Here is a 9,691-nt window from a genome sequence, read left to right as displayed (position 1 = left end):
CTATCTATCTATCTTTTATCTATCTATCATCTATCTATATCTATCTATCTATCTATCTATCTATCTATCTATCTATCTATCTATCTATCTATGTATCTACAAGTAGGCTCTACGCCCAATGTGGGCCCAGTGCGGGTCTGAACCCCTGACCTTGAGATCAAGACCTGAGCTGAGATCAAGAGTCAGACGCTTAACCCACTGAGCCACCCAGGCACCTCTTATTTATCTATTTTTAAGTAATTTCTACATCCATGTGGGGCTCCAACCTAGACCCTGAGATCAAGTGTTGCATGTTCCACCGACTGAGCCAGCCAGGCACCCCTTAAGCATTTTATTTTGAGTATATATTTGAATGTGTATACCTGGTTGCAAATGTATTATGTGAGTGATGGTCAAAAAAGTTTGAAAGTGGGGCGCCTGGGTGGCTCAGTCGTTAAGCGTCTGCCTTCGGCTCAGGGCATGATCCTGGCGTTATGGGATCGAGCCCCACATCAGGCTCCTCTGCTGGGAGCCTGCTTCTTCCTCTCCCACTCCCCCTGCTTGTGTTCCCTCTCTCTCTGGCTGTCTCTCTCTCTCTGTCAAATGAATAAATAAAATCTTTAAAAAAAAAAAGTTTGAAAGCTACTAGCTAGAACGTATGGTAAATGCAGATGGATGGGGAGGAGGTTTTTAAACAATTTTTTTATTTTGAATAATTTTAGATTTAGAGAAAGTTTGCAAAGATAGTACAGAGTTAGATGTCCATCGCCCAATTTCCTCTAATTTTAACATCTAATATAACACTATATGGTATATTTGTCAAAACTAAGAGATTAACGTCTGTACGTTTAATATTAACTAAACTTCAGATCTTATTCAGATTTCACCAGTTTTCTCACTAATGTCCCTTTTCTATTCCAGGAGCCAGTCCTGGATACAACATTGCATTTAGTAGGTTTTATTTTCAATGCATTATACTATACCTGCAAAGAGTATATGTAAAGAAGTGTAGGTTCGGTTTAAAAAGGTGGCCTGGTTTTCTAATTTGCTGTTTTTGACAATTGGGCTAGCACCATGCAAGTCTGCCACACAAATCTTCTCCAAAACTTGTTGGAGTTGGGGGAACTTAGTCCCTGATTTTCTTGCTCAGTTGACTCCTCGCTTTCTGATTTGGAAGATTAGTTCAATTTTGGTGATAGTCATCATGTTGTTGAAAACCGGGCTCTGTGCTCCAGAACTGAAATAATACACGAAGATAGAGTTTTGGGATAAAGAGGAAAGACAGTTTTATTACTCCCAGGCAAAGGAGGCTCCAGGAAGCTGCCTTCAAAACTGCAGACCCGCTCTGGGTAAAAGGCTGAGGGTTTTTTAGGAAAATACAGGGTCTGGGAGCTTTGGATAGGAATCTGGTAGCATCGCCAGCCCTATTCGTTATGTCTTCAAAGCGGTTTCATGACTAGCACTAGCAATCGCCATTTGAGTCCCATTCCTAAGTATACTTTGAGGTAAGCAAGATGACAACGTTGGTGCGGAGTTCCTGGAACAAAGTATTCCACAGAAAAACAAGTGAAGGGAAGAGAGAAGCTTTAAGAAGGGAGGGGGACATTGTTCAAAGTCTTGCTGAAGCATTAGTGTGTCCATCTTAATTTCTATCCATCTTTACGTTTCTATAGCGGCTTCCATCACGATAATAGGGTTTAGGCAGGGGTAGTGGCGTCTGGGAGGCTAGGACCAAAGCAGCATGAGAATAATTTTTTTTTTTCTATAATAAAATAATAACCAAAGTGCAACCGTGGAGGGGTTAACGAGGACCGGTGGGTAAGGCCCCCCGGACTGAAATTTTAAATGGGGAAAAAAAGCAGGTTTCGGTTCTTCTGCCAGGGCATCATCAACAGAACCAGGCACTACTTTGTGGCCCATTTCATCCTCAAAACAATCACGCGAAGAAGGCACTATTTGTTCCCTTTCGCAGAAGATCGAAGAAGATTAATTTGCACTGAGTTCCGCAGCGAGGGGCCGAGCCAGACACTCTTAACCCAACCCACCCCGCAACGTCACTCTCCTTAGGCGGGGTTAGTGCGCAAACGTCGCACGCAAAGACTCAAAGTTCTCTCGCCACAAATACCCGCAACTTCCGGGAGATTGCCCAAGCACCTCAGCGCGCTTGCGCCGCCCCGCCCCGTGACGTCTCCATTCCGTCCCTCCCCTTCTGGAACGCGGAGCTGCTGAGCGGGCTGTCGGCCATTTTGTGAAGCGGCGAAAGAGGTGGTGGCTGCTGTGGGCTCCGGGAAGCCGTTCGGGCTGGGGCTGTCGGCCGCGGGGCGGAGGCACTCGCGCGGGGGGTAACTCGGGTCTGGGTTCGGGTGCCGCGCAGCTCTCCCCGGTAAGACTCCCGCAGCCCGGAACGGGCGGGGCTGTGCGGGGCTCGAGCCGCCCCTTGGTGGCCCGGGGCGGGGCCTTCGGAGGCCTCCGAGCCCGCCGCAGCGAGCGCCCCACACAAAAGGGTCGCGGCATGGCTGCGGGGGGGCCTGGGGAGCTGCTTGCGCCTTTGAAGCCTGAGAGGCTGCAGGAAGGACGCAAGAGAGGATGAGCCTGCATACCGAAGTGGGGACGAGGCCATAGGGAGGACGCCCCCGTGGTCTGAGAGGGAGGAGGCCACTGCTGGGTGGCCCAGCGGCCTGCGAACTAACGGGGATTGCAGTAAAAACACACCTACATCCCGAATGAGCGAGATTTTCGATGCTTCCCAAAAAGGACAGAGATTGTAACTACAGCTCTGTGCCCGGCAGTGAGGAGATAAACATAGTGAGGACACTCCCTCCATCCGAAGTGGAAAGGAGGCTCCTGTGGCCGAACGGGAAAAGGGGTCTAGAGTCTGGACACACCTGTGGGGGGAAAGCTGCAGTCGGTACACTCCTGTGAGTCTAGGAAGGAAGTCAGAACTGGCCGCCTTCGTGGCCTGAAGGTGGAGGGGGTTGCAGGGAAATGCTTCCACGGCTCAGCGCTGGGCGGGGCTTACCCTCGAGGGTGTCGGCGATTTGAGAAGCCGGCCTCTGTAGCGAGAAAGTGGGGGTGAGTACGCCTCCCAAACCTCTGAGAATTATAGTAAGATGCCAGGCCCTTGATACCCAAGCAGGGAAGGGACCGCAAAGAGCACCACCTTTACATATCGCTTGGGAGAGAGCCTCCAGCACTGAAAGGAGCAGACCCAATAGGAGGTGAAGGTTGGGTGCTCTTGATGGTGAATTTATTAAGGAGGTTTTAGTTGGCAGCCACGTGAAATGGGTGGGGTTGAGAATCTACAGGTTAGTGTCGGGGATGGACACCAGTGCAGGAGGCTTAGCTGCCAGACTATAAATGCATGGACTTCATGTGTGCCTGTAATGTGTATTTTATAGTGAAAAATCTCAGCGGCTGAATAACTTTGGGTTATTCAGCACAAAACATGCTGGGAGTTTTGTACCCTGAGTTGCAGGCTCCATAGGAGAGGTTTCTGGACTTTGAAACTGTCCTTGATTCCTGGATTTCCAGAGATGATTTAATGTAAATTGTGGTAGTTGTCAGGAACCATCCTGTGTTTATTCAAGAATAGTGTAATTCCAGTCAATATAACCTGAGAAAAAATGTAATTGCAACTGAGGGATTGTTGAAGGAGGGACTTGTGACTGGAGTATTCTTAGAGCTTCTTGCTTGAATGGTTTAAAATCGTGTAGTTTTTGTAAAATGCAGTATTAGTAAAATGAATTGCATTGGACTTTGTTATCTAGTTTATGTTGTTAATGTATTTCAGAGTATTTGCAATTCAGAAATGTCCTACAAGTTCGGACATAAAGGCTGATTTTGTTTTATAGAAATGTAATACAAGACTGGTTGTACTCGTTTTTGAAATCTGGTGGTTTTGACCAAATAGACCATTTCTGGATTTAGTGGGAAGTAATTGTGTTCAGGCATTTTCCAAGAATATTAAAAAGTTGGGAAGAACTGTTACAGGTGGTTAAAATAATTTTGTGGTAATTTTTTAAGAAAATGAAATGTTTGGCGTGCTTATGTAAAGGTTGAGGGTGTGCTCAGTATTATTGCTGGAAAAATTAACAAAACAGGGAATGCGTTTTATATGACCTTTATATGCTCAATTAAATGTTTATTTTGTTTATGGATTGTAATGCATAATTTGTATTTTTCTTATGTTCATATCTGTTAGGTGAAAAATGTGAAGCTTTAGAAACCATTGTGGTAGTTACTTGGAACCTATTGTTATGTGTTATTATCAGCATACTTCTGGCTTTTTTCACTTTCTTGTGACTGCCAAATGTTTTGATGATTGCATATTGAGAGTTTGGGGGTTGTTGGTACAATTTTTAGATGTGAAACTTGATTTTGTGGACCAGTGTTCAGGTGCTGGAATCCAGTGACAATGTTCATAACGTTTTCATTCCATTTTGTAGAGAGCCACTCCATCTTTCAGTTTAGGTGAATAAATTCTTCTGTAGATGTTGTAGAAAGAACTTCTAAGTGTCAGTAATTGCACAAAAGATGCTCTTAGATATCTCTCCCTAAAATCTAGGGACTGTCGTCCATTTCTGTATCTCCTGTCCCGGCCATAAGTGTTTAATAAATGTTCGTGGTATAAATGAATGTTGTTAAATGTGTAGGTCAACTAAGCAGAAAAATAACTTCATCTAATTTATAGTTTATCGGATTTTACTACCACCACTCATACACCTTTTGGTTTGCAACGAGTTTATTTCATTAAATTTCAAGCCACCTTTTAAGTCTTAAGTGAGGGTGAATGTGGTTGGCTAGGTTAGAAGTGATATTGTTGCTTTTAAGTTTAAATCAAGATAACGTATTTGTTGGCATTTCGGGGGATTGAAAAATAATATAGTGTTTTTGTCAGGAGGAATATATATCTTATTTAGAAATGTCTTGGTTTGCCACTTTTGAGAACTTTCTGGAGGTTAATGGGAAAGTTGAGTAACGAGCCGTCTAAAGGATTCATGTCCCTCAGTGTCAGAAGAATTGTTTCATTAAGAATAATCCCAGAATCTGAAATGTGATTCATTTGGGGATGGGAACAAACTCAAGTGGATGAAGCTGTGATTTTTTTCCATAATGCCTTCCATAATGTGATTATGCGGCTTATAGCATTGTGCCCATTATGATTGGTTCTCTGTTGCTCATCTTTGAGGTGAACATTTGAGGGGTGCTGGTTTTTGTATTTTTTTAATCTAAAGAACTTAGCTCTGGTTATTGTTAATTAAAGACTGACAACTGAACAAAGTTGAAATTCTATTTTTGATGTTTATCACCAGATGAAGAGTGGGAATGGTTAAGTTCAACTGGTTTGTGCTTTGGCTTCCTGATAAAAGGATTGTTGTCAGAAATTTTACTCTGAAATTCCAAGGGTTTGAAATGACTAGTAAATAAGAAAACATGTGACGTAATAATATGCTAACTGTTCATAGCAGATATTTGTAATTTGTTCATGTATCTGGTATTTCTAAAGCTGAAGCAAAGCCACTATGTTAGGACTAATTCCTAACAAAGTGGAAAAGTATACTAGAGCAATCTTCTTGTTTTAGATCTTCTGATATATATATCAGTGAATTTAATGGCAAATCAGGCCCATTTTCTCTTTTGTACCTTTATGCTTTACAAATAGGTAAAACATGTGTTTTAGTTGTTTCGATGCATAGAATTGTTTGTTTTACCCTTCTAAAATTCAAGTCTTAAGGTGGTTGAAGTGGATTTTTCATTTTGGGATCCTGCATTCTGTTACCAGCTCACATTCAGGACACAGGAAAGAGTAGTTCCTGGAGAACAGTGGTGCCTCTATTAAATTATTGTGCTCTTTGCAAAGTGAGGTGTTGAAAACAAAAGTACTACTTCAGTTTTCAGTTTCTATTTACTTTGTCTGTTTGAAGGAAGAAGTGTAACACCAAAAGTTGTGAAGTTCTAGCTTCTAGCCTGAACTTCCTGGGTACTTTTCTTTGCTATGGGTTGATGTGGGCCTTCCCCTTTGCTTAAATAGAAAAGATTCATGAATTTACTTCTAGATTGATTTTGTACTTTAAATTGAATAACGTAAAATTTGAGGCATTTGCCGAATTCAGCTGGAACTTCAACTTTTTCTTGTGGAATGAGACTTTTCCTTCTTGTTAGGATAATTTCTGGCAACCCGTTAGAAATTTTTGGTAGTAGCTCTAGTGTGTTCCCTTTGGATGTTAACTGTCTGACTCTAAACTTGTTCTATCCAGATGAACATTTGGAGGCTTCTTGGGTCTGGAAGGGAAAAGGCTGAGGAACTTGTTTCCCTTACCTTCAGGGCACATGTCCTGGCCCCATACCAGACCTTTTGAATTGGAGTTTCCAGTGGGGGAATCATCTGTTAATCATAAATGCTTAACTAGAAAATTACTGTGGTTCTGTTGGTTATAGAGTCAGACTTGTACATTTAGAAATTAATATTACAAAATTGATGCTCTTCCTCATGGAGCATAGCCTTCACCTAAAAGCAGGCTTTTTTGTGTTTCATGTTTCCCTTTGTGACCTGTTAGATAAACTCCTAGGTGTGGTTTTTAAATAAAGAGTTTTAAAACTCTTTAGACTTAATTAGAACTGATTTATACAACATATAAAAAATTAATACAGTGCTCTGGGATTTTGAAAGCATTGTTCATGACTTATGTGCGTAGCTTTTGTGGCAAAACAATCTCTTCATTAATTTGAGTAGTTGTCTAGAAGATGTTTAGCTTGTCTTTTAGAAAAAATTTGGAGTAACACTAAAATTTTTTAATATGTTTTACTTTTTGGTGTTGAATATTAAACTCGCAGGTGGTATCCCGAACTTGAAAGATAGTTAAAAATGAGTGTTGTTCTAAGTAGTGTTCTGTTGGTAATCTTTATACTTAACAGTGACGATTTTCTTCTCTGTTTCTCTGAATCAAAAAATGATCTTTTGAATGTAGTTGTCTAATTATTTGGTCTTATATATTGCTTGTGAATTGTTCAAACTTCACCAATTTGGGAGAAATTCCAGTAAGAGATGAGTGACTTGTTTTTACTTTGGGAAGTCTTCTTAATATGCCAGACATTTTTAGAGATTTTTTTTTTTTTTAACAAGTCTCTTGGAACAGTTTTGGTGTTAGAAGAAAAATTAATCGTTATAGCCTGAACTTTCACTTAATTTATGTTTCTTGATGCTCAATGCTATTTTGGTGCAAAGGAAAATATTTTGAAAGAGCAATTGCAAGAATTTCCATAAGTACCCTTGAATTGATGACTTTGTCATTTGCCTTGGAACTGTTTGTGTGTGAATTTGTGCTTTTTCATCAAGTGTTTGGTGGGACCTGAGGAAATAGGTTGTAGTTGGACTTACATTAATGGAATTTTCTGGACTGGTTTAATCATCAAGTGATAAAAGTAATTACCATCTGTGAAGCTGAGCTTTATGACTTTTAGTTTCTAATTGACTCATTCTTGGACTAATTTATGGCACATTCTTGATGTATGTAAATATATAATGTTTTGAGAGATATTCAAAATTGAAAGCAATACCAAGTAACAAGCATGTGTGGGATTTTGGTACATTTCTTTCTTTCTTTCTTTTTTTAATATGCATTCTAATGAAGTACTCTGGTGGTTTCAGACTCGCCTTCATAATGTACAGTTCAGTGTGGCCTGTGCGTGTTGTTTTGTGTTTCCTGCATTGATTTTTGCCTCCGTTTATTCTCTATTGCAGTCTAAAAGTTGGTTTTAATTGGTTGCCCACAGGATTGACTTGGCCTCTACTTCTTGTTAAGAAAATACATCTCTTGTTTTATCAGGTAAGAGATTTTGAATAGAGGGTTTGTTTTTATACAAAATAAAATGAGACAGCTTATTTAGTAACATGAAAATATGTGTAGTAACTGAATTGTGGGGGATTTTCTTTTTCTTTTTTTTTAACAGTTTTATCTGAGGGATGGGGGTGGGATAGACTGGGTGCCTTGAACAGTTGTTGCTTTCTTCGGGGTTCGGTTTTATATGGATGCATTTCTTCTGCTGAATTCCTGATTATTAGGCAGTAAGCTGTTTTTTTTGTTGTTGTTGTTTGTTTTTTTGTTTTTTTTCCAGTGTAGCATTCCAGATTAATTACAAATACAGGTGCTTGTTATTGGTATGGTTTTTTAATATTTCTTAGAGGTAAAGGTGTAGATAATGGGTTGTCCGTTTTAGAGTACCTATTTTGACTTCAGATGGAACTTTAGTGATTGGACTCTAACCCTCTTGTTAAATAACAGTGGTAGGCTTAAGATAGTTGAAATGACTTGCCTGTCAAACAGGCACTTAGTAAAAGAATAGCAGATCTTATTTCATATTTTTTCAGAACCTAAAAACTGTTTTTCTCTTTAGATGGCTTTATGAATAACTTTTGTGTTCTTTGGTTTAATCCTCAGCCTTTTTCTAGCTGGTAATCTGGCCAGATTTTTCAGTATCATGTTTTCATATGTACCTTGTGCAGACTTCACTAAAGCCCTTCTCTTAGTAGCAAATGGTTTTTGAAGAATTACTGCGTATGTCAGTTTAGCCCTGTGTTTAATTTTTGTGTTCTTGGGACTATATCAGATTCCTATTTTACTGTCCCAGTGCAAACTAACATCTATCTTTCAAGTCATTTTGGGTGCCTAGATTACTTACTCATGATGTGATTAAGTGATTAAGCATTTTTTGAAGTTGAACAGGAATGCTATCTTAATTTTGCATGTAGCCAATATGCTACAGACAGTAGGGAATGAGAATTTGCCTTAATATCTTGAAATCTTGATGAGCTTACATATAGACTGTAAATAGTAGTAAATAAGAAGAAAAGAGTTTGTTGGTGTGATTTATTTTTTTTAATATTGATTTTTCTTGTTGACTCTTGCAAACCAAAAACGAAAAGCTTCCCTCATACCCCAAGTTTCTAGTGTTTTATAATGGTCTCACAAAGAGCATTTTCTGTTCGCCCGTCCATCTTTCTGGATTAAATTTGAAGGTGGCTTTTATTTTTGTGTATGTGTGTGAGAAGACTGTCAAAGCTAAACAATATATTTCTGTTTTTGTGTACAGCAGTCATAATAGTTGAGATATAATTACAGATTTTGTTGTATCAAATTAATAATTCACACAATATTCGACATTGAAAAACTGCTTTCATGGGGTTACAGAATTCTTAGAGCTTGCAGCAGGAAACTTTGCTCTTTTAATGTTCCTGACTGAGAAGTGATAAAACCAAAGCTCAAATCATTTATCATTTTTCTGAGGTTACAGAACTAGTTTAATAGGTTTATATTTAAAAGTTGATATTTAAGGTGGCTTGGAAAATATCCTATGTTGTTGATCACATAAATTTCAAATTAATATTTTTTCCAGTCCTAAGAGTTTGTTTTATATCACTTTACAAAGGGCTTCCCTTGCATTTTCTTTTGGAAGCCATAAGAACTGAAATACTGAAATTTTGCTTAAATCTGGGAGAAACTTCTCAAAAAGAAAAAGTTCAGAACGGGACATTATTTAAGGAGAGTAGTGAGCTCCCAGAAATCCCACAGGAGTTATATTGAGTAGGGACTATAACAGTCACTGAATAAAGTTCATACGCTAGTTCTTTTTAAACAAAAGCAAAACCAAAAAATACCCTTTTTTCGTTTTCAGCCTTCTTTGGGAAAAACGAGACTTTTTTGAGTGTGTGTGT

The 9,691-nt window shown here is 39.4% G+C and overlaps 1 protein-coding gene across 5 annotated transcripts in view; it reads left to right on the top strand.

The window, feature by feature from the left end:
- The first annotated feature begins 2,110 nt into the window (after window positions 1–2,110).
- CPNE1 (copine 1) overlaps window positions 2,111–9,691 on the top strand; it is a 34,437-nt gene continuing 26,856 nt past the window's right edge. Inside the window, exons 1-2 of one of the 5 annotated variants that reach the window (XM_008698150.2) lie at window positions 2,286–2,362; window positions 7,753–7,805. The gene's annotated coding sequence lies outside the window, so the exon portion shown is untranslated. Of the gene's footprint in view, window positions 2,363–7,720; window positions 7,806–9,691 lie in introns of all 5 variants that reach the window. The other 4 variants (XM_040638241.1, XM_040638242.1, XM_008698152.2 and 1 more) reach the window with 4 other exon arrangements.

Source organism: Ursus maritimus, unplaced genomic scaffold, assembly GCF_017311325.1.
Source record: "Ursus maritimus isolate PB19 unplaced genomic scaffold, ASM1731132v1 scaffold_22, whole genome shotgun sequence".
NCBI lineage: Eukaryota > Metazoa > Chordata > Mammalia > Carnivora > Ursidae > Ursus > Ursus maritimus.
This window is presented reverse-complemented; position numbering and strand designations above follow the sequence as displayed.